At 43.3% G+C, this 25,965-nt stretch overlaps 1 protein-coding gene across 1 annotated transcript in view; it reads left to right on the forward strand.

The window, feature by feature from the left end:
• The window catches only part of UNC5D (unc-5 netrin receptor D), a 423,168-nt gene that overhangs the window by 237,042 nt on the left and 160,161 nt on the right, over positions 1-25,965 (forward strand). The window lies entirely within an intron of this gene.

Here is a 25,965-nt window from a genome sequence, read left to right on the forward strand (position 1 = left end):
TGTGCTTTGAAATGTACTTTGAATCTTGCATTATACAAATGTGGAAATGAAAGTAAATACAAGGTTTGTCTGATCATGCGACACAAGCTGTAGCCCCCCCCTCTCTCTGACACCCCCCCACAGAAACCTCAGCACAGAAACATTAATTTATTTCCCCACCCCCTTTGAAGGTTGCCGGATTGCAGGCCTTTTCAGCAGTCACCCCAGCCCTTTGTAATGACCTCAAAGCCTCCCTGAGTCCATTAGGAAAGTAAAACCACCTTTGGAGTCTCCTGTTATTGAAGGAAATGTAAAGACTTAAAGTTTGTGGGGACTTCTTGGCAGAGGTCTGCTGAATGAGTTTAGCTTAGTGTGTTTCTGCTGGTTGGTTTTGATAGTTATCCCCCACGTTCCTCTGTATCTTCTGCGCATTAGTATATGCATCTTCATGTGACCCAGTCTCTTGGACTATAGAGATACTCCTTAGTAGATCCTGCCTCTAACTAGAGATATTCATTTTACCAAATGGGCTGCTCTAGGCCAGCCAATAATCCTCCTGTTCAGTGTATGCCTTAGGGTTTCCAAGTGTCCACTGAGGACAGGGAAACTCCCACCCTTGCCTTCCATTGCTGTGATGAGCAGCAAGAGGAAAATTGGGAGAGGGGGGCATTGCCACTGATGTCTTGATGTGAGGACCCATAAGTGATGTCACTCCTCCCTCCCATGACTCTGTAGGAACTGACCAAATGTATAGGGTAAAGAGGGGAATTAATGGATGCTAGAGCAAGGGAGGTTCTCAACTGACCTCTCCAGGTCAATGTGAGTGATGGCCAAGGTGTGACATTTGCTTTCTCATTATCTTTTCCCCCTCCCAAAAATCTGGGATGCTTACACGCTTGGGGCATCTCTATATAATGTAGTTTGTACCTCAACTGAAAATTCAGTACAGTCAAATTACTTCCCTAAAACATAAGGATCTTTCCATAGCAGCCTTAATTTTTGTTGTTGTTGTTGTTGTTGTTACATTGTTTTGAATTCTTTTATGTTGTCCATCTTGGGTCCCAGGTGTCTAGGAGAAAGGCAAGCATATAAATATTCTAAATATAAATAAGTAAATAAATATCATTGTGTGGGCCGTGCATGATATGGTACATGCCCAAGTCCACATTATCTATTTTCCATGCTGCTGTGTCATTGTCTGAAACAAACGTAAGATAATTGATTGTGCTATGAATATGAATTCCAATTCCGTGATATCTATCAAACTTAGAGAAGTGGGCTGCTACTTCCAGTTTTGAGATTGGACACATTGCACATTGTGTGGTAAAATGTTCCTTCATTAGCCATTTATAGGATTCATAATCCTGTATGTGCACAGAGGGTAATGTACCTGCAGACCCTGTCCAGGGATGTCCACCTATCCTACCAAGCATCCACAGCATGCCCTACAAAGTAGTCATGAAATCGGGACCTTCCTTTTGGCAACATTTGGACAGAGACATGGCAAGTACATTTCCCATGTGCACAGCATTTATTGCAGTTGTCAGAGTGTGCACAATCCCTGATCCCTTCTGCATTCAGTGCACATGATTTTGAATGCCTGCCTGAAGCTATGGTATGTTGGCAAATACATGCTTGAATGTGCTTCCCTGTTTTTAACAAAATTCTTATGCATAGTAAACCATGTCTATCTTAGCCTTCTCTAGCAATGTTAGATTTCTATATGCTGGTTTTTCCCCCCCCTAAAGTGAGCATTCAAGCATGCAATCCCTTACCTACCATTCCAGGAACCATTTTACCCTGCAGTGAGCTATTTAGATTACACATTCAATAGAAGGAAAATTATGTAATATGTATGTCATGGTCTCTGTCATGTGGTGGGGCAAGAGTAGCCACTGTTTGTCCCCCTTTCCTGTTGCTGCCACCACCTCAGGTAAAATCTACCCCCTCTCTCTCCCGTGGATTGCTGGAGACCAACTCCACAGGGGTGTTGCTCAGTAGCATGCCAAGGGGCCAGGCAGGTGGGTAAAGGACTTGTGCAGACTCTCTCAAGTTAAACTTTATTTCTAGAAGACACAAACTCAGGACAGGATTTAGGTGCTCTAACAGTAAAATTAAAAAAAGACAGTCACTACATAAAGTACTTCCAATCTTTGGATTGGGAAAATGGGTTGGGTCTTAACCTCTTCCCTGTGCCACCATCCTGATCAGAATCAGGACCTCCTGTGACAGTGGGGAGTATTATATTTGAAACATTCAGTGCCTTTTCTGCTCCACCTTGTCCATTCCACCTTTCAGGATTGCAAAAAAGTTGTCCACCCTACCTAGTCCCATGATAGTTTCTCCAGGTGATGTGTTCCACACTTATTTAATTCCAGTTCATTTAGGAGAATTTCTACAATAAATTCTGGAATTGCATCATGCCTAATATGCTTCCTTCAGTTAGTTTGCATCATTTCCTCTCTCTGCAATATTGGACACGTGTTGATCCAGTCACCCCCCCCTTTTTTTTTTCTTAATGGAATAACAGAGAAACCAGAATAGGTCATTCAGGACTCCAAAATCTGGGGAAGAATTTAGTTGATGAGCATTTCTGCAGGATTTGTCTGGAAAATATTATTTATAAATTGTTTCGACTATCTTGGACTTAATTTTTATTTTCATCGTTATCGATGCAGCCTATCTCAGACTTCTACAACTTGAAACAAGCAAACCATCTTTTGATACCTGTGTCAATGTACCATTTGCAGCCATTAGTTCTTCCATCCAAGCCTATCTTCTCAGAGGTTCCTAGAGCAAAATCTAATACTCTGTGTTTGCACAAGCCCAGTGAATGACATTGGATCCTGCTTTTAGAATTTGTGATAGAGGGATGAGGACAGCTAAAGGAATTTGAAGGAGGACCTCAGATGCTTAGTTTGAGTCCATCTCCAGAATCAGAGGGGCTCATGGGTGGGTGGTGTCTTTAGCTAACAACTCAAAGCTACAGTTTTGGGCTGTTTATGCTGTGGCGTATTTATTTTCCAGAATGTAAGAGGTATATCTCTGTTGCCGCTGTTGAGATGCTTAGAGAGAGAGAGAATGGGTGTAAACCAGAGATTGGTTCCTTCATATCTCACTTGAAATCACTATGGTTTCTATTAATTGGGTGGACAGAAGAAGCAGGGGAAAGAATAAACTTTAAACAACAAGCAGCACATTCTGTTCATTAGTCAGAAAGCCTGCTGAGGCACATGCCATTGGAAACTGGTTTGTGGGATGCAAATTGGGAGGCAAATTGGGAGGGAAAAGTAATGGATAGAGTGCCAGTGATACAGGGAGAAAAGCTGTTTAATAATGAGGAAAGGAAGGAAATGTGAGTTTAAGGCTAGAAGAAGTCTGTAGTGTTTTGTTTTTGCAAGGAGCTGAAGGTGTTCTGAAAGACAGGTCACTGTTCAAGTATGTGAACACTGATCCCCCTTTCACCTCTGGTCAACAAGTGTTGGCAGGTTTTTTTAATTGTTTCAAAAACCTTCACTGCTTGTTTGATCAGAGTCAACAGTGGAACAAAAGAAAAGTGCATTTGTTGTGGGAAAAGGAAGGCTGCCTCAAGCCCTTTCTGACACTCAAACACTTTTCTACCTCTCACCCAAGCATCTTTATTTTTTTCCATTAGAAGTTTACTTCCTGTGGTTCAGTGGTACAGCTACGTAATTTTAGACCCTGAACTCTTAATTCCCATAATGCACTGGAGGGAAGGAGTAGAGGGATAAAGATAGAAATTTGTTGGGCAGAACTCATCCAGCTCTAGCGACAACCTGTATTTAGGGGGCTCTCTACTGAGCCATGGTGTCTGAAGCCCTGGGATTTTACCCCTAAGTCCAGCCTTGATGGTACCACTGCCACTGTTAGACAGCATTCTTGTCCCCATCTCTTTTTCAAGAAATGAAGACACTGAGGCTAGGAGAAGTGTAGTAGGAAGCCTTGGATTGCATGGCCAATCAAGGGACACACAGAGAGGCATATTTAAATATGCTTCACCTCTCAGGATCAGACATGCCTTTTCAAGCTCCCTGTCCTGGGACCTGAGATGGGATTAGCTAGTCACTTTGGAAGCATGAAGGAATTTTGGGGCCCTTTCTCAGACTGGTCGAAAGAATGATCTTTTTTGCCTGCTTTGCCTTTTCTTTTTGGGGTCTCCCCCAAATAGACCTGGTTTTAAGACTGGTAAGGCCTTAACTGGGTGTGTGTAGTAATAACATAGATAAGGAAATCTGGCAAGTACCTTGAACTATCTAACAACAGGAGGAGGTTTCTCCAGCCAAAATAATTCAGATGGTAGGGCAAGAAAAGCTTCATTGCAGGAGTCCTTGGGGACCCTCTGCCAATCAGAACAGACAATACTAAAGTTGATAACTCTGAGTTGGGAAATTCCTGGAGACTGGGGGGTAGAGCCTGGAGAAGGTTGGGTTTGGGGAGGGGAGAGTCATAGAGTCCACCCTCTAAAGCAGCTGTTTATTCCAGAGGAAACGTCTTTGGAGATCCGTTGTAATTCTGGGAGTTCTCCAGGTGCCACCTAAAGGTTGGCATACCAAGATGAATGAGTAGCTTTCCTTGGTATAAGGCAGCTTCATCTGTTCATTAGACAACACATAGTTTTCAGTCATATCTGCAACTTTCTCTTGGAATAGCAACTTAATGACTGGTTGGAATATTTTGCATTTTAATGAAACAACTAGTGAAAAGCTCCAGAATAGCAATTAAAGGGAATGCAAAATAGTTTTGAGAGGAGCAACACATATGCTTGGCAGAGTTTAGGTTTGCAGGATGTTGCGTTATAGCGAAAGCTGTGAATAGCAATCAAGGGAAAAGGGAGTAGGTGGTGAAATAGATGTAATGGGTGTTTTGAATCATTTGGCAAACATAGGAGGAGTAGATCGGGTTATTTATTGCAATTTGATAACTGCTTTTCATAAAACTCAAAGTAGGGTATATAGACTTGGAGGTCTCCCAGCAAGGCACAAACCAGACCCAGGTCTGTTTAGTAATTGTGTGCCCATTGACCATTGCCTCACTTAGGAAGATGGAAAGTGTGATTTTGAGGTTAATGTATCAGGTACTACCATGAACAGTGCTTTAATATCTGAAGCATACACAAGTCAGGATATACCATACGTACTCAATAGAAAAGTTAAAAAATGTTATATGTGGAAATTGTTGTTGTTGTTTTTATTATTATGATTATGACTTATTATTATATCACTTGTATGCAGATTTAAGATGCCCCTCCTCTTTTTCTTGATTTCACATGTGGGGGAAAAACTGGTCCTCTTTTCAGATATATAGGTTGTGTGTTTGTGAGTGTGAATGTGGGACTAGACAAACTGACAGTTTCAGGTGGGCAGTCATTATCAGTCTGCCAGTGGAAGAGCAAGATCAGAGTCCCGTGGAACCTCAAAGACAAAACAAGACTTCCAGTGTATAAGCTTTCGAGAGTCAAAGCTCCCTTCGTCAAATACCTGATGAAGAAGCTTTGACTCTTGAAAGCTTATGCCTTGGAAATCTTTTTAGTCTTCAAGGTGCTGCTAGAGAGACAGAAAGAAGCATATACTCAGCTATCCTATACTTTGTATAAAGAGGGGCAATCAAGTTCTTTGGAGAGTTTAGATATTACAAGATAAATAATTCAAAAGTATTTCTTCTTCTATCTATACCAGATAGAGCGTTTGTGTGCTCTGTACTAAGCATTCAAAACAACTAGTGGGAATTAACAACTTTCAGAAAAGGAAATCTTCCAAGTCACAACACCTTTCATTATGTCCCTAATTATGCATTTTAATCGAAACAGGAACCTGAAGGCATTGCTGAAGGAAGTCCAAGTGGCTCCTTTTGCCTGTTTTCAACAGAAAAAAATGCCTCTTTTGATTTAGCTTCTTCCTTGTGCAAATAAAAACCTCAAAGTATTTATTTTTGTTCCATTTTGCCAGATGCTGAGGTGTGAGGCCATTCAAACAGAGACCAAGTCAGGCCAGAAGCCAGGTGAGCCAAGGATCAAAAAGAGAGGACCGGTTTGTAGGGACCAGCAGAAGCTAAGCTGGGTCAGGCTGGGTGTCAGGATCTGTAAGAGGCAGTCAGGGGTTACGCCGAAGAATTGTCAAGACTGAGCAAGGGGTCCTGACCATTAAGGGCAGTCCTAGGAAAAGGAAAGGGGCAAGCTCAAACACAGGTACAGGTTAGGTCCCAGGATCAGGCAGCAGTTGAAGGCATTTCTACAAACAGAACAAGGCTTTAGTATAATGGACTGGAGGGTGTTTTATAAAGGCAACAGGATTGTACTCTGCTCCACTGCTTATGGTATTATCTTGCCGTTTACTGCATTTGTTGCTCCTTTCATAATTCCAGTTTATGATGCATCATGCTTGATGTTTTTTTCCCCATTGTTTCTAATTGTCATGACCCTAGTCCTATTGCATGGCTTGTTGGAACGTCTCATGCTATTTGAACGCCTTGTCTTACACTGTGTGATCCACCTTTGAGCCTCAGCAAGAAAGGTGGGCTATAAATGAAGTAAATAAATAAATAGCTGTCTTTATGCTACTGTCAAGTTGTTCAGTCTGAAGGCAGCACCTTTATGCCACCAGGACAGAACCGGTTGGATCCTGAATTGCCTGCTGTCAGAAGCTACCATTGCTTCCAGCATTGGATCCTCTGTTGGCCATTTGAGGAGACGATGGGGTGCAGAAGAGATGGGGCTAGCAGCTCTCCTCTGATGCGATCAGCTTGGATAGCTGATAGAGCAGGACTTTGGAGATGCTAACCACAAATTCTGGGCTTAAGCCCAGACAATACCTGCCTTCCTTCCTTCCTTCCTTCCTTCCTTCCTTCCTTCCTTCCTTCCTTCCTTCCTTCCTTCCTTCCTTCCTTCCTTCCTCTCTGTCTCTCTCTCTCTGTCTTCCACTATGTTTACAGTCCACCTTTCACATAGGACTCAAGGTGGATTACACAGTGTAAGTTGATGCAATCAATAGGATGAGATATCTAATGTGCAATGTATTAGGACTAGGCTTAGAGAAATCTGAAACATGATTCAGAATGCATATACAATGCAGAAAAATGGGTGTCACATCATTAGATACAATGTAGACCTTTTCTGTTTCCTTGCACCAAAATATGTGCGTTATTTTCAACATTGTAAGCCTATCAGCTAAATCAGTATATATGTATAACTTTATATAGGAATGGCAAACAGCGTCTGCATAATTGCTTTACAAATGATATTTAAAACCCATACAGGATGTATGCACACAGCCCACATGAATCTAGAAAACAAACAGCAAAAAGGAGATATGCTTATGAACAAACATGGAAACAACTATGAAAAGAAATGAAATATGGAACTCCTCCCTAGGGCAGTGTATCTTTATTTGACTTCCCAAACATACAGCACTGATGTACGTAGTGCATGTGTTCAGTACACATTTGTGCAGTACACGTAGAGGAGGCATATAGAAAAATGTATGTACATAAAACCCCTACACACCCCTGCAGGGGGACAATGATAATAAAGTTCAAGTGGCTCCAAAATGGAGATGTGCCAGGGGGAAAAGTTACTACTGTAGGTAGGGAAAGGGTGTGGCTCAGTAGCAGACCATCTGCTTTGCCTACAGAAGGTCCCAGGTTTCAGTCTTCACCATCTTCTTTTAAAAGGATCAGGTAGCAGGTGACGTGAAAGACCTTTGCTTGGAACCCTGGAGAACCAGTGGGGGTTGTAGTACTGATCTGACTGACAATTCTGACCTCTATGGAGCAGTGGCATACAGTCAGTTTCATGTGTTCAGGTATGCGTGCTTTAAGGTTTATGGATTTCAAGTGTTTGTAGCAGTCAACTAATTGACAAATGCTCTTGAACAATGTGGGGATGGTCAGTAATTTAGCTACATGATTAAATTCAATTACATTCCCTACTGTGCTTCAAAGGATACTGTCACTGCGTCTTATTTGTTTGTCTCACAAGAAGTGTGTGATTCCTTATGAGATTAAGAACAGTCTTCTTTCTTTCTTTCTTTCTTTCTTTCTTTCTTTCTTTCTTTCTTTCTTTCTTTCTTTCTTTCGTTCTTTCTTTCTTACTTACTTACTTACTTACTTACTTACTTACTTCTGCCTTTGCAGTTCCTGCATCAATGTCAAGCTTATTTTCTTTTTTTCTAAAGCTGTCCACTTCTCTGCCACTGACAATGGGTATGTGGCAGCCACTTGAAAACAAATCAATCAAAATGTATTTATGGTTTTTGCCAGTTACCCTCCCTCCCATATTACAAAAAAAGAAAAGAAAGAACAGCATTCAAACCAGCCAAAATATTAAAATAAAAAGCAGTAAGGAAGAGCCCCGTGGAGTCAAAAAGCTCTGCTCTCGACCTGAGTTTGACCCCAACAGGAGTCAGTTTCGGGTAGCCAGCTCAAGGTTGACTCAGCCTTCCATCCTTCCGAGGTCAGTAAAATGAGTACCCAGCTTGCTGGGGGGTAAAGTGTAGACAACTGGGGAAGGCACTGGCAAACCACCCTGTAAACATAGTCTGCCTAGTATACGTTGGGATGTGATGTCACCCCATGGGTCAGGAATGACCCGGTGCTTGAGCAGGGGACTATCTTTACCTTTACCGAAGGAAACTATCTGCTAAGTTGCATCAAAACCAAGTTACATTAAATATAAATCAGTGTAAAAAATTAAGAATGAATTTGCTGGGTATTTTTCTGTACTTTTGCACCAATATAATGAAAATGCTTCCCAAATATATAACATTTGTGTTATAATTTTCCACCAGCCATATAAAATGTTCATTAACAAATGCAAATCTAGGTGTGTATTAATGCATTTATTTAAACAGAGAGGTGGGAACTCCAGCAAAAAGTTGTTCAGTTGGAATTCATAGGCAGAATTAACACTCAAATATGTGTTGAACAGGTACTGCGACTGTTTTTTTTTTTTTTTTTTTTTTTTTTTTTTGCTGTAGCAAGAAATTATCCTCCATTGCAGGTCTATGCATACTGTTCATTTTACTTTGCTGATTCCCCAAAAGTCAGTGATAGACTACATTTCTGACTGTTTCCTCTTTTGACTAAAGGCAAGACTCCAGTCAAAAGAGTAAATAATACAATTACAGACACATCCTCCATGTCTAATTGGGGAGGGGCTGTGGATCAGTGGTAAAGCATCTGCTCAGCATGCAGAAGTTCCCAGGTTCAATCCCCGGCATCTCCGGTTAAAGGGACTGGGCAAGTAAAGGTAAAGGTCTCCTGTGCCAGTGCCTTCCCCAGTCATTTTCCCTTTACTCCCAGCAAACTGGATACTCATTTTACCGACCTCAGAAGGATGGAAGGCTGAGTCAACCTTGAGCCGGCTATCTGAAACTGACTCCCATCGGGATCGAACTCAGATCGTGAGCAGAGCTTGGACTGCAGTACTGCAGCTTACCACTCTGCACCACAGGGCTCCTACTGGGCAAGTAGGTGATGTGAATAGACCTCTGCCTGAGACCCTGGAGAGCCACTGCCGGTCTGAGTAGACAATGCTGACTTTGATGGACCAAGGGTCTGATTCAGTATAAGGCAGCTTTATGTGTTTAATTCCCCTTTAAAGTAACCTAAACTAGAGGTCATTATCACACACTGACAGCGAGTTCCACACATACATTTTTGTGTTGTTTGAAGAAGTTTTTTTTTCTTCTTGAATCAATGAAAGTAGGCTAGCTACAATGATTAAATGGTGGCTCCATATTCAGAGGTAGTATGCCTCTGAATACCAAAGGGGCGGTGGTGGAGAACTTTGACCATTGGTTGGCCACTGTATGAAACAGGACATTGGATTAAATGGAGCATTGGTCTGATCCAGCCCTCCAGACGTTGATCCAAACTCTTTTTTACCTATCGTATGAATGCTGGACCTTCAGTGCTCTTTTGGAACGCTGTCTCTCTAATACACCTCTGCTTGTGCCTGTTTGTATATGTGTATGCAAGCACACACATTTTTGTCAACTTAGGGTAAGACTTCATGCATCTGAGGAATGGGCCCTGGGGCACAAAGGTTTCTACCACAGTAAGTGTGTTAAGTACTAAGGTGCCACGTGGATCTTACTTATATTACTAACTGTCTGAAATATTTTGAAGGGACTAGTCTACTGGCAAAGCTAAGCAAATAAACTAGAAAAACCCACAAAAACTAAACATCTTGCTTGTATCCAGTGATTTCATTCAGCTGACAGTGGAGATTTTCAGTGGCCTAAGGGTTCTCTTCCACAGTCCTTCTGCCAGTAGTAGAAACAGAGTCACTGGGGTGAATTTAACAAATTGGACCCTAAGAATCATAAGGAGGAGGACAACTAGCAGTATCCTACAAATGTCTGTGCAAGAACTTTCCCAAGAGTTCATGCAGCACTCCAATAGGTAGTGTAATAACATTCTTCCATCTATGCAAGTGGTGGCAGAACCTCTGGAATATGTGGAGGAACATATTTGTTTCATTGTTCAGGTCTCTATTTTGACCCTTACAAGAGCAGATGACCCCCCTTCTGTATTCAAGAAGCCACTGTCAGATAAACAGCGCATTCCTGACCGGAAAGCCTGCATCAGGTTTAGGAGGCAACACAGTGGCACTGCCTCCTAAGAAACCTCCGTGTGGCGCCAAAAATTCGTTGAACGGGAGATACGCCACCATCTCAGCCCCCCAAAAAGAGGGTGTTCCCAAGCCATAGCAGCTCAGGAGGCCACCTAGCGGTGGCCCTACCCCTGGCCAATGCCATAATAACCTGGGAATGCCTCCCGGGTCGCCGTCGTTGCCTTTGCCAGCTTCCAGACGCCGGCAGCAGGCTCTGTCGGCGTCCGGGCCTGGCGCTAATGTGCCAGCGACCAGAGACTGGCGTCTGGGCCTGCATGCCAGTGCTGGAGCCACGCTGCCTGGACTCCAACGCTGTGGGCCCTTGCACCGGCACAGGCCGTCGCCAGCCTCCAAAGGCCTTTGAGTGTGGCCGCCGGCGCACCTCAGGAATGCACTGAAAAGCTCTTAAAATCCCACCTAAAAATACTATACATCACCATGAAAAACCCAGCAACAGATTTAATATAACAATTCCTGAAAATGTTCAGGTCTAGAATGTGACAAGTCCCCAAGAACAGAGTATTGAGCAGTTATGGAGAAGCTAACATATATGTCTAAATATGCTTTGGCTCCAGCTAGCCTGATCTTGTCAGATCTCAGAAGCTAAACAGGATCAGCCCTGATTAGTACTTGTATGGAAGACCACCAAGGAAGTTTGGGGTTGCTATGTAAAGGCAGGCAATGGCAAACCCCCTCTGATTGTCTCTTGCCTTGAAAACCGTACTGGGTTACCATAAGTCGATTGCAATTTGATGACACTTTCCACCCCCATATCTCTATTCTATCGTCATTGTATGGACTTTGTGTGTGGAAGATCCCTCATTTAAACAAGTCATTTTATCGTGACAGGTGGTAATAAAATAACTGGGATGTTATTTGGTAGAGAATTAATTTCTAGAGGAAATGCTCTGTTTTCCCTTGATATCAGCATGTGCTAATTTTGTAACACATCTGAACCATTCCAGGGGTTAACCCTTATGACTGCTGAGATCCTCTTCACTACTTTTTTTCTCAATTCATTATTTTGAACTATAGTACTTTACATTTACCAGCTAAATGAAAAATCTATCTTTCATAAAAGTTAGGAATGATGTCCAATAAAAAAGCGACATTTTAACAGCTTTCCACAGATTAAAATGGTGCAGTTCTCAATAAACCCTGATTTACTGATGTTGGTAGTAAAATGGTTATTGCTGCTAATAAAGTCTGTAAATCCTAACAGGTCATATTTGCTTTGGACAATAAAACTTCCCATAAAGGCTCAGTGTATAAGGCTAATTCTCTTCACATCAAGGTAAGCAGACTACTCAGAGTAATAATTCATAGCCTTTGGCGTCTCAATCTACATTTCAATAAATGGCAGTATGTTCCCCACAGCAGTAGAACTTCTGGCTCAACATTCCTTTGTTCTGGCAGGTATGATAATATATGTGCAAAATGGCAGATTCACGCAACATTGGGCTGGGTTCGTTCAGAGGGAGAAAGTTATTCTGGAGCAGTCAGGCATGATCCGCACTACTTTTTTTTCTCTTTGTGCCTTCAGAAAACCTGTGATGCCATGCAAATGGTTTTGCATGATAAAGGTTAAGCTGATTAGAATAGAACACTTATCTTTTGATTGAAATAATGATGTTATGAGTAGCTTGAATTTTTATCTATGCATTTTTTATCAGCCCATCCTTTGACAACATGCTGTGCATTTCTTTTCTTATCAAATGTTGCCAACAGCCTTTCTGCTTAACTGAGAAAGAAAATGTACTGGGGGTGGGGAGAAATTGACTCGGTATTTTATACGTAAAGTTGAAATAAACAACCCTGGCTTGGGGTGAACATGGATGTTTTCAGGGATACCATATCATTAGACTGTATTCACAGGAAGCATTCCGAAGCATATGGAGATGTGCTTATTGTTTCCTCTGACTTATGAAAGTCACATGTGGTCCTGAATTCAGCCCCCATTTGACCCCTGGTGATCTGAACAGTGGAAAAGGCACATCATAGGACCAGAGCTGTCAACTAAAGAGTCATGCTGGCTCTGGGATTTTTTAAAAAACAAACTCATAACGTAAGGAATGTCTTCTAAGTTTTTTGTTAGTTCTAAAGAGTATAAAGAAAGGGAAAATCTATGACGAAGAAGAAGAGTTGGTTTTTATATGCCTAATTTCACTACCTTTTTAAAGGAGAATCAAACCATTTTACAATCTCCTTCCATTCCTCTCCCCACAACAGCCACTTTGTGAAGTAGGTGGGGCCGAGAGAGTTCTGAGAGAACTGTGACTAGCACAAGGTCACCCAGCAGGCTTCATGTGTAGGAGTGGGGGAACCAACCCTCTTCGCCATGTTAGAGTTTGCTGCTCATGTGGAGGAGTGGGCAAACAAACCTGGGTCTCCAGATTAGAGTCCACCTCTCTTAACCACTACACTACACTGGCTCTCATGCATACTAGAGTAGATCCTCACCATCCACAGAAAATCTGCTCCTGGGATTATTGGGAATGGCAAAATCCACAAATATAGGGGTCTGCTCCCTCCCAGTAGAAACACAACCCAGATTTCCCACAAAATTTATCATGTAAATAATTATGTTGATGGCACGGTGGGAGTAAAAACAGGCTGGAGACCACATCACGCCAGTTGGACCACAGACCACAAATAAGTCAAATCATGGCAAAGGTCTACTTATCATCTTGTCAAATATATTTTTTGTGTCATTCTGAAAAAATACTATTGGGGGGAGTGAGAGTTGCAGGCCCCTCTTTACAGAGGAGATCACCAGGAGGATCTGCAATGGATGCCCCCCTTTTGTCTTACAAGCAAATTTACTCTTTACTCTTGAGAGGTTTGCTAACCTCTGGCTATAAAACAAAATATTTATGAAATGGCATAGTGTTTGAGCATGTGAGTAGGTAAGGATAGTTCAGGTTCAGAGACAGTTTAGATTAGAATATGTGGATAAAATAAGTTTTTAATAGGAATTGGGTCATTCAGTTTCAAGAAAGAAATTATATATTTCTGATTCCCCTTTTTTTGCCCTGAGGGGATGTGGTCCAATTTTGCATTAATTGGCAGGTATCTCAGAGCCAAAGTTAATTTCCCAAACTTGGTCCTAATACTATGAATCAGATACAGTACTCAGTTTCCATTGTCTCTAAGCATATCTCAGGGTGTTAACCGGGTGTTACATTGTTACATCTCCTGGCACTTTTTCAAGCTTAATTATCAAGTTGTGGGTTCTTAATTCAGATTGAGACCACCCCACAGGGAGAGGGGGTTGCAGTGTCCTCCCTTGCACCATTTCCCCATCTTTAAATTGCCCGGGGAACTGGTGTTTGCCTCACCAGGGTACACACAAAAGTTGCATATACATATTTTAATGAATAAAATAATTATCCTTTGTGCTTTTAAGCTACTGGATAGCAGTTTGCAGAATAAATTAATACAACTCGAAGCATGATGCGGTGGCCAGTGATATGTAATTGTGTGGGTGGGTGTGTTTTCAGTTGTTACTCCTGGATGTGAGAACCAGGGTACAACAAATGGGTTTGTATTTCATCTGTAAATGATGCAGGGGGAGTGAATTCCTACAAAGTAATTCCTGTTGATATTAGTGCAACTAACTCCTATGTGAATACTTGTAGGTTCGTGTTCTGTTTGGGTTAAGTGATAAGGGGAGATATTAAAGTCCCAAAGAAGCACAACCCGTCGGATATTTATCTCCCCCTGGCTTAGTCGGCAATCCAGCCATTCAGGTCAGGAGCAAACTAAAATGTTGTTTATAGACGAAAATCCACAGTTTACAGTAGGAATGGCAAAGTTTGGCCTGTAAAATCCGCCAGACGCTGCTGAGAACACCGGTGTGTCAATAAATTTAATGGGTAGTTTATATAGTTTGCAAAGAGTCCAAACAACTTTTTTTACTATTCGTATTAACCTGTGCGTAGAGCGTAACACTAAGGGTTTTAATGGTAAATTGTGAAGAGCTGTGCTGGTCTATGACTGTTTTTAATAAAGATTGATTGAACCCGTCGGATAACTAATATAACATATCACAGTATTTTCATTACGTGTATCTTCTGTTTGTTTTGGGGATAGCAAATCAGCTGTAAGTACTCTGGCTACAAGAGCTATAATGTCCTTTCCACCCGATCTGTTCTGTTCGGTGATTTGAAAAGGACGTTCCTCATCCAGGATTTGCTGTGGCCAAAATGTGCTGCCTTACGATTCCCCACACGGTTAATTTAACGGAGGGTGAGTTAGACGAACCCGTTCTTAAGGCTTTAGAGCTATGTGTGCAGGGATCAAATTAATTTGCAGATAAAAGAGGCAAGCCTGGCGTTGCCGATGCATCATGCGCTCACACGGCGCCGTTTTAGCAAATAGCCTTTAAGCTGAGTCACATATTAGGAAAAGCAAACAATCAGGGAGGCTCGCAAATAAAGAGCTGCGGCACTGTAACTCTGCTTGAACGTCACACAAGCATGAATCAGGAGGCTAGGATTCCTGCTGAGGCAACACCAACTGTAATGTTGCTCTGAAAAGCCCTGTGCAGGTCCCTGATTGTTTCAGCCCCAAATTACGGTTCCCTGATTGTTTGTTTGTTTGTTTGTTTGTTTGTTTGGGAATGGGAGGGAAGGGAAGGGAGAAAAAGGGGGATGTGGGAGAAGGCATCCAGTCAAGCAGATGGATGATTCAGGAAGCTGCTGGCAGATTAACAGTGCAATCCCATGCAGAGTTACTCCAGTCTAAGCCCACTGAAATGAACGGGCTTAGACGGGAGTAACTCTCTTTAGGATTGCCCTGTAAATCGGTTAGTTTGAGTACGGTGAAAAAAAGATCAGTGAAAACGGTCTCCGAAGCACATTGGGCCAAAGAAGCCATCGCTATATGCCCTTTGAAAATATGGGCTTGAATCCTCCGTTCAGCATGGTGTAGTGGTTAAGAGCGGTGGTTTGGAGCGGTGACTCTGACCTGGAGAACTGGGGTTGATTCCCCACTCCTCCACATGAGCGGCTAATCTGGGGGACTGGATTTGTTTCCCCACTCCTCCACATGAAGCTAGCTGGGTGACCTTGGGCGAGTCACACTCTCTCAGCCCCACCTACCTCACAGGTTGTGTCTGTTGTGTGGAGGGGAAGGGAAGGTGATTGCAAGCCAGTTTGAGTCTCCCTTAAGTGGTACACAAAGTTGGCATATAAAAACCAACTCTTCTTCTTCCTCCTCTTCCTCCTCCTCCAGAAGCCAGGATGATTTTTGTTTATTTTCCCTCCCATCATTGTCTCCCCCACCCCATCTTGCTTTTGGGGTTCACACACACACACACACACACACATACACACACCACAGCAGCACTTCAGGGACCATTTTGGGCTGCAGTGGGAGGCGAGGAAGGCCTGTTGCACTGATGGAAGTGGCTTCCATTGATGGAGATTTGCTGCAGGATCCAAGCCTTACAATCTAGCGCAAGGGATAAGGTGCTTGTGGGATTCCGCTCCTGAAGCAAAGAAGCTGCACCTGACATTCAGTGTAGGTGACTAAAGAATTCCTGAGGACTTTGACAGACATGAGCGCCCGTACATAGTGGGTAAGCTCCACTCTTATGGATGAGAATTAAGCTCCAAAATCACAGTCAATTTACCTAGTAAAGGCAGAACAGGGAGCTGGATCACATCCCAGATAACACAAAGCCATGCTCTCCAGCATCACCGGTATGCTGCCAAGGATTAAAACCACATGCAAAAATAGAACTTAAAAGCACTCCATTCATTTTTAAAAATGATTTGTGAAATAAAGCATTTAAAATATAATGTAAAGGGGGGGAGCTGTAGTGACTTTAAATCATGCCATAGAGAGAATCTTAATTTTCAGAAAGAAACTATTAGGGAAAGTAGAGCAAACCAAGCTAGACCTTGGCTTTGTCTTCTGAAGATTCTCTCTCTCTCTCTCTCTCTCTCCCTCCCTCCCTCTCTCTCTCTCTCTCTCTCTCACACACACACACACGTGTGTGTGTGTGGGGGGGAAGGCAGCATGGAATAGCTTGATCTCATCACATCTTGAAAGCTAAGCAGAGTCAGCACTTGCATGGGAGACTGCCAAGGAAGACCATGCAGAGGAAGGCAATGGCAAACCACCCCTACTTTTCACTTGCCTTGAAAGCCTATCTCTGGAGTCTCCATAAGTTAGTGGTGACTCGCCAACACTTATGTATGTATATATGTTTGTGTGCGTACAGACACAAAGTTTAATTTCCCACCTAAATGTTAGTAATGGTTGCTGCAGCAAGGCTGGATGAACCATGAAGTTATATAAGCTGAAGAGTAAAGTCACAGCCTCCCAGACTCCCCTGCCAATAAGCAAGGCAAAGTGACGCTTTCCTGAAGTTTGGAAGCATCTCCTTACAGTCATGCATGCGTCACAGTCCTAAGTATGTTTGCTTGGCGATGATTGCCATTGAAACAAGTGGGACTTAATGTACAATCAGTGCTCTTCAGATTGAGGTCTAAGTTCAGCATACACATTTCCCTACAACGTTGAAGGCACATTTTAACTTTTTATAGATGTCATAAATCTATATATCTATCAGTGGCCACGTAGCGCCTCACTCCTGAAGCGTTAACCTTTTCAGAATTTCAAATGTTAGGACGATCAAACCGAGTTGTGTGCCGTAGCTTCCCTATAAGATTGCCAAACAAATAATCAGTGTTGTTAGGTAAATGCCAAGGCCAGGTACAAATTCTGTTCATTCGCTGAGGGGGGTGTCCACCAACATTTTCATACAGCTATACAAGCTGGGCAATGAAAAAAGCCGATAAGAAGAAAGTGGATTCCTTTGAAATGTGGTGTTGGAGGAGAGTGTTACGGATACTTTGGACTGCCAACCCCCCCCCCCAAAAAAAATCAGTGGGTTATAGATCAAATCAAGCCTGAACTGACCCTAGACGCTAAAATGACTAAACTGAGGCTGTCGTACTTTGGTCACATTATGAGAAGACAAGAGTTACTAGAAAAGACAATCGTGCTAGGAAAAATGGAAGGCTGCAGGAAAAGGGGAAGACCCAACAAGAGATGGATTGTCTCTGTAAAGGAAGCCACAGCCTTCAGTTTGCAAGACCTGAGCAAGACTTTTAAAGATAGAACGTTTTGGAAAACATTGATTCATAGGGTCGCCATGAGTCGGAAGCGACTTGACAGCACTTAACACACACATACTTCCCCATCTGACGTTAATGTTAGAGCCCCGGGCTCTCTGGGGAAGAAGCTAGTTGTTGTCTTGGCAGGGTCAGGGACCCCCGGGAAGAACACAAGAGGCAGATGTCTGCAGCAGCATTGTAAACTCAATATAGCAGTGTTTTAATTCTAATCCTGACCTGTGGTGTCTCCACTTAAAATAGGATCGAACTCAGGTCGTGAGCAGAGCTTGGACTGCAGTACTGCAGCTTACCACTCTGCGCCACGGGGCTTAGTTAAAGACAGTGCTTGAAAATGGGTTTTGCTCACCTGCTAGTTTGGTTTGAAATCTGCCTGCAGTTTGTGGCCATCGTAGTTGAGCCTTTGACAGCTGATTGCACCTACTCTATGTCAGACTGCTTTTCTGCAGCTTCCACTTCCACTTCCCCACCCCAACCATGTTCTTGGCAGCCCAGATCTTGCTCTATTCTCCTCCTTACCACAGTCCACATCCCACATGGCTTTGTTCATTCAGGTCCAATGATCCCCAACAAACCCTTTTTGGGTGATCCAAAGGGATTCCCTCCTCCCTTTTTCATGTACCAAAAAGCAGGTTGGATCCAACCCGGTATATCTGAAAATCTACTGCATTTGTGCCTGAGTTATGATTAGCATTCATTTTAATTAGTTAAGCCATACAAGACAAACAAATAACTCTGTCCATTACAGTCAGTGAATCTCCAGATACAGTTTCTATTGCTGACTTATGATTACTGTCTCTCCTTTTTTTTTTTTGCTCCCTTTCACAAACTTAACTTACACCTCGACTCCTGCAGAGGTACACATTTTCTTTCAACAAAAGGTGCATAATGTAGCTCTATCCAAAATTAAACATCCTCTTTTTATTTCTTGACAGTCTGCCATGTAGTTATCCTCTGTATTTCACTGAAGCCAGATCTGTTGTGTAGTTTAATAAAGACCCTATGCTGTTTTGCTGCATAAGTCTTTACGTTCAAGTGGTTTGGGATATTTTCTAAAGTAAAACCCATTTTTGTTTCATCTCCCGTGTGCTCCTTCAAGTGAATGCCCTGACATAGCCTCTCTTTGTTGATGTCCTTTGCTTTGGTTCCTTTAGATGTGGCTTCCCCTACATTGGTCAGATGCGTCTTCAAGAGCCGCTTATCACTGAATCACTGTTGTTTCCTTTGTTGCCATATTCAAAATTGGAATGTCTTTTGTACTCCTTTGTGTGCTGAAAATAAACATTGCTATTGTGTTTTTCCCCTCTTCTTCAATGTCTTCTGTTACTGCATAACAGCAGACAGTTCTTGTGTGCTTTGATTTAGCACATCATGCTTTTTCCAGGCCTACAGTGGCAATAGACGGAGTGCAAACTTTTACAAGACTTCCAAGCAGTCCGAGGAACAACTGCTTTGATATACTTCCCCCAAGGAAGTGCTTTTGAACCTGGCAACATCTTATGATAGGAAACTTTGTGGTTGACCAAAGTGAACTGTGTCAGCTGACTGTGGGGAAAACAAAATGGCCAGGACTCATCTAAATTACAGTGCAATTCTAAACAGAGTTCCACCCTTCTAAGACCATTCAGTGGATTTAGGAAGGTGTAACTCTGCTTAGGATGGCACTATCGAGAGAAGAAACTTTAATACAAATGAAAGCTGAAGGTTGTTAATGTCTAAGGAAGGCTTTCCAGAGCCAGACACAGCTAGAGATAGAGTCCAGAGGCAGAAGAAACCACAATGGTGGCGGTGATAAGGTTGGATGGATCAGAGCAGATTCTCAAATTGAAATTATGGTGCAGTAAAATAATAATAATAAAAGGGAAAGATGCTTGTGACACCGTAACCACTAACAAACCTATTGTTTCAGGCCCTTGTTCTTCTGTGAGTATTATTTAGTTCCAGAGGGAACATTGCCAGGTTTGATTTATAATGGATTAGAGCAGGGGTGTCGAACTCATTTGATACGAGGGCCAGGTATGACATAAATGTCTCTTGGTCTGGCACGGCCATGCCAGATTGTGAGTGTGTGGTGGGGTGGCTGCCTTGGCTAGTAAGCCCTAGGGCTGTTGATTCGGTTCGGCCCGAACTGAAAATCAGCCGAATTTCCCCTGATTCGGTGGTTTTTAGTTCGGGAGGAACTGAACTCAAAACTGGCGGGCAACCGGGGGGGCCGAATTCAGCGAGTTCGGGAGTTCGCGAATAAATTCGGCAAATTCGGCTGTCAGTAAGCAGCATAACCGTCAGTAAGCAGCATTCTCCTCCCCCGGCCAATCGGTGGCCAAGCTGGGTCTTCTTCTGGCCAATCAGTCAGGGTTGAGTACTGGAGGAATCAGCTGATGTGTGGCCCGGCCAGGGAGAGAGAGAGAGAGAGCGAAATCCTCGTGTGTGTGTGGGGAGTGCTTGTGCACATTTGCTCCTTTCTGTGGCTGCAGGGGGCGTATTTTTTGGGGTACAGACACAAAACTTTCAGTGGAGCTTCAGATGAAGCTTCTTAAAATACCCCCAAGTTTTGTAAACATTGGGTCAGGGGGTCCCGAGATATGGGCTTTCCCCTTTCCCCTTTTCCCTATTGGGATGAATGGATCAGCCGATCCTGTGTGCATCTCCAGAGCAAAACGTCCCGTGCCTAATTGGAATCATCTTGGATTTACAAGTCCTCCCCAGCCCGTCTTGATGGAACAGAAGACAGCCACAGTAAGACCCCTTTGGGGGCTTTAATCTATAATTTTTCTCCTGTGTATGTGTGTGTGTGTGTGAGGAAAACAGAGTCTGTGTGTGTGGGGGGAGGGAGCAGTTTCTGTGGGTGGGGGGGGAAGCCAAAGGGGGCTTTCGTTGGTTCTGCCTGGGGTGTGTTCCCCCTCGAGTCTCTCGCTCCCTGGTTTGAGGGGGGAGGTTTCAGTTGTGTGTCTTTTGGTTTTCCCTGTTGCAAAGGTGTTGTTTTACAAGGTTGTGTTGTTTTGCAGTTGCTTTGCAAACATCTCAGCTGTTGTCGGGGCTGGGAGCTTTGTGCGTGGGCGGCAAGCTCTGCTGAGAGATGCACATTAAGGGTGGGGGGGACCCCTTTCAGGGGCCATATCTCAGCCCCCCCGACCCAATCTTTACAAAACTTGGGGAGTCTTTCAATAAACGTCCTTTGAAGCTCTGCTGAAAGTTTGGGACCTCTAACCCCAAAAATGCCCCCCCAGAGCCGCAGAAAGGCGCGATTGTATTTTTAATGGCTTTATTCGGCCGAATTTTTTTCCAAATTTTGAATTCCCACCGAATTGAACGGATCCGAAGTGGGGGAGTTCGGACTTTGGCATATCCCGAATCTAAACGGGCTGAATTCGGCCGAATCCGAACTATACTGAATTTTTTTTAATTCAACAGCCCTAGTAAGCCCACAGCGGGCTTGCAAGCCCAGATCAGGACTGGTGGCTGCATCAGCTGACTCGAGGGGCCAGATCTGGTCTGCGGGCCATGTTTGACACTCCTGGATTAGCGCTTACTAGAGACTCGTGGTGGCTTTGTAATATTTGCTTTATTTACAAATATACAAGAGGACAGGAGATGTTCCAAGATGGCAAATCTGATAACCCACAGACCCCCTAAAAAGGAGGCCCCGTACCCCAAAGTGTTTTTTGTTCAGCCAACGTTCCCCCTCCCCTTTCCATCTCAAACTCAGAATTCTCATTCTTTACAAACATTCATAGGTAGGGTTGCCAACCTCCAGGTACTAGCTGGAGATCTCCTGCTATTACAACTGACCTCCAGCCAATAGAGATCAGTTCACCTGGAGAAAATGGCCGGTTTGGCCATTGGACTCTATGGCATTGAAGTCCCTCCCCAAACCCCACCCTCCTCAGGCTCCACCCCCCAAAAAAAAACCTCCCGCCGGTGGCGAAGAAGAACCTGGCAACCCTACTTCTGATGCAGAATGAAGGGCAGTTATGCTATCACCAGCTGGTCTCCCATCATCTCATTTGATCTCTGCCCTGTTTGCAGTACTCAGAGATCCCATGCCACCAAGCTGGCCTATGCTGCAGATTACAATAAAAAGGAGAGCTAAAACACATTTTAACCTTCCAGGGAGCTTTAGAAAAAGCCTCAGGCAGCTGCCAAAAATAGGTGACAAACCTGAAGGAAGCAAAGGATAAGGGAGAGAAAGTTGAGGCAAAGCTATCTAAGTGGGGAAGCTGTGGGCTGTAATTCATCAAGCTAGCTAGCTAGAACCCAACTTTATGGTTACATTTGAATATATATTTCATGGCCATCTTGTTTCCATGGCTACAGGAAGGGCTACCACAGAATAGACTGAAGAGAGGGGGAAAGATATAGGAGCCTGAGATAAGGGTGCCGGCCATACCAAAAAAAAAAGTAGGCAAGACTCTGAATTTCTCATTGCCAGGGGTGCCCTGGCCACTGATGGCTGGCAGGGGGCATAGGGTTGCCAGCTCCAGGTTGAGGGCCTCACCTTGAGGAACGGCCTGCCTGATGAGGTCAGGAAGGCTTCCATTCTCATGGCTTTCCCGAAACTATGCAGAACTGAATGATTCAAGAGGACTTTTTTCTGCACGGGCAATAGTCTTGCACTGTACTGAATGATTCACAAATTTACCCAGAAAAATTATTAGGGACTGTGGTCTATACTACAATGTATAGCTTGTTGAAACTGAAATCCCACTATGGAATTTTGCATCATTGAATGAGTCATGCTAATATTTGTGCTTTGCTTCAGTTCTGTTTTTAGACTTCTGGTGGGTTCTACAACCCTAATCCTATTGCATTGTTTATTGAGGGTCCCATTTGTTGATTGTATTGACTCACTCTGTGTAATCCACATTGAGTCCAAGTGAGAAAGATGGACTTTAAATAATGTCAATAAAATAAAATAAGGTGCTACTGAACTCGAATCTAACTAGGATCTTGCCGTTACCCTCACAATATAAAATAAAATTCCTTATGTGTACCCATCATTTATTGTAGAAGGCAAGCCATTCTTATTGCTCTCCATTCCTCAAGAGTGGTATGGCACTGTACACATCTTTTATCTTTAACACATAAATCAACTTGGTCACACTGTGCATCCATAATCCTTGGGCCCATAACCCTTACGAGCAAGCAGGCTGTTTGGGGGGGGGGGTTTCTTTCCATAAGAACTTTATCTCTCATGATTTTAAATGTTCTACTGAATGTGGGAGCAACTACTTTACCATGACACACTCATTTACTTTCAAAGTAAAACAATGATGAATGTGGATAACTTGATTCTGTCATTGTGTGAGGCTCTGTACCATCAGAGGTGGAACATCCAGAATCAATATGACTAATGGATTCTGGCTCCCTGTGATAGAGTCAGCAAACAGGATAAATGATCACATCCTCTCTGGCTCACTGCTGGTAATTTCTTCCTACTGTCTGATCCGTAATAGCCATGATGTTCTAGTCGGAGGCTCCTGTCAACCAGTCATGGACCATGAGATAGGAAGTACTTGGTCAGGTTCCAGTGGGGTCAAGTTTTGGGTGATCTCCATGTTTGTTTCGCCTTATTACTTCTTCAAAGGGGTGAAATCTTTATTGCTTTCGGCACAGGAGCCAAGAATGTGTTGCGTCGTTGCAAAGTTCTGCACTCCATTAATTTGTCAGTCCTGTTGGTGCCTTTCATCATTTGATCGTGTAGTGATAATCTTGAATCAGTGTCAGCCACTTTTGTCTAGTATGCTCACAAAGCAGTTGGGAGGGTGTTTTGGGCCCACAAGTTCAAAAAGATTGGGGACCCCCCACCCCTGCTCTAACCAGTACATATACTGGCTCTCACATTAAAATTTTCTCCTTTATAGTCTGGACCCAGCTTGGATTGCTACAAAATATGTTTTTTTTTAAATCCTAAAGTGCATGAAAATATACCAATCTACCCCCTTTTTTCTTTTTCTTTTCTTCAGTGTTTATTATGCATCAATTTTGCATAGACATGATTAGCATTGTACATATGGTTACCATATGTGAAGCATATTAAAACCATGCAACATATGTGCACACAGTATAAACAAATTTACAGAGCCAATAGCAAAACTGAAATTGCAGACGAAAAAAATGGAAGCAAATATAGAGAAATGTGACAAGGAATACGTCCCCCCCACACACCACCAAAGCTTCCAGTCACAAACTGCTTCCATCTTTGCATAAGGAAAGCCACATGGAAAAATGAAGCTGCCGTATACTGAATCCATCAAGGTCAGTATTTTCTACTCAGACTGGCCATGACTCTCCAGTAGAGGTCTTGGTGCACTGTTTAAAGTATTGGACTAGGATCTGGGTGACCCAGGTCCCAATTGCCACTGTGCCTGGGAAGCTCTCAGGGTGACCTAGGGTTGACAGGTCCCTCTTCACAACTGGCGGGAGGTTTTTTGGGTGGAGCCTGAGGAGGGCGGGGTTTTGGGAGGGGAGGGACTTGAATGCCACAGAGTCCAATTGCCAAATCAGCCGTTTTCTCCGGGCGAACTGATCTCTATCGGCTGGAGATCCGTTGCAATAGCAGGAGATCTCCAGCTACTACCTGGAGGTTGGCAACCTTAGGGTGACCCTTGGGTCAGTTTCTCTTTCTCTAACCTAACTCACAGGGTTGTTGTGAAGGTTAAATGGAGGCAGGGAGACCAATGTATGCCTCCCTGAGCTCCCTGGAGGAAGGGCAGGAAAAATGTACAAAATAAATAAGATAATAACTCAATGTCCTTTACAGTAGCCATCTAGCTGATAGTCTCATCAAACATGGGACTCGAATGGACTCATCTTGTCTTGCCAAGTCTTTGGCAGCGTCTCGCTACACACCTCCCCTCGATTCATCACAAGCCAGGCATTAAAAAAACAAACAAAAAAACATCCTGCACTATTCTCAAGCGTCCAGTAAAATATATCTCATTTATTTATTTTTTCTTTTAAATTAGTTTTGAGCAGGCCTTCTCAGAGTCGCTTTTTTCTCAAGCACTCAGCATATGTTTTGACAACTTAATGGACTGCTGTAGACTGTGAAAACTCCACTAAAAACTCTGTTAGTTTATTTAATACCATTGCTTTTAATGGAAATGTAAAACAATCTTTCTTCGGGGCAGTCCGCGCTCCTATTGAAAACCCATCAACAAAATATGGGGGGGGGGGGGAGAGACACATAAAACACAAAATGTTGTAGGTCCACCCAAAGCAGCTGGAGTCCTTGTTCGGGATTCTAGATGGTGTATTTATAGCGCTTGCACCGAACAGTATAAAGTGTAATCTAGCAGGATAACTATATTGTAATAAAAGCACTGTGGTTCTTGCCAAAATGGCCTGTGAATTATGGTCATCACTAAACCTTGTTTCCAGTTATAGAAAACACAGTATGATTACTTAATGCGTATAACATGCATTTTATATACTTTGTTATAGATCTTCGGTCTTGTGTGGCTGGAATATCAATACTTGTTTTACTTTGGAGGCACAGTGCTTACCGATATAATAAGTCTCTGGCGCTTTCCCCCCCACCCACAGCATTGGGAGCTTAGCATACACAGAGTACGCTGACCTGGATGGTCCAGGCTAGCCTGATCTCAGAAGCTAAGCAGGGTCAGCTGTGGTTATTACTTGGATGGGAGATCACCGAGGATGTTCAGGATTGCTATGCATAGTCAGGCAATGGCAAACCACCTCTGTTTGTCTCTTGCCCTGAATACCCTATGGCAGTGATGGCGAACCTTTTAGAGACTGAGTGCCCAAACTGCAACCCAAAACCCACTTATATATCGCAAAGTGCCAACACGGCAATTTAACCTGAAGAATCCCCCTGAAGGAACCATGCAAAATAACAGCGGCGGGTTAGCTATGCACATGCTAATGGCTATGCAAACAGGAACAAAGGAGCAGGCGAGTGGGAGGGGTGGAATTTCTCCTTTTGCTTTGAGACCGTGAATAGGCAGTTTTAAATTCGCATTTTAAAAAAGAGCTTTTAGCGAACATCAAAACTGACCATGCATAAATGGCCAGGGTATCTGTTGTGGGGAGGGGAAGGTGATTGAAAGCCGCTTTGATTCTTCCTTAAGTGGCAGAGAAAGTCGGCATATAAAAACCAACTCTTCTTCAAAGTGAAACTTTATATTTGTAACTGAACCATCAGGAAAAGAGGTAAATGATTGGGGGAGAGACACCTGGCAACCCTAA

Source organism: Euleptes europaea, chromosome 14 (assembly GCF_029931775.1).
Source record: "Euleptes europaea isolate rEulEur1 chromosome 14, rEulEur1.hap1, whole genome shotgun sequence".
Taxonomy (NCBI): Eukaryota; Metazoa; Chordata; class Lepidosauria; order Squamata; family Sphaerodactylidae; genus Euleptes; species Euleptes europaea.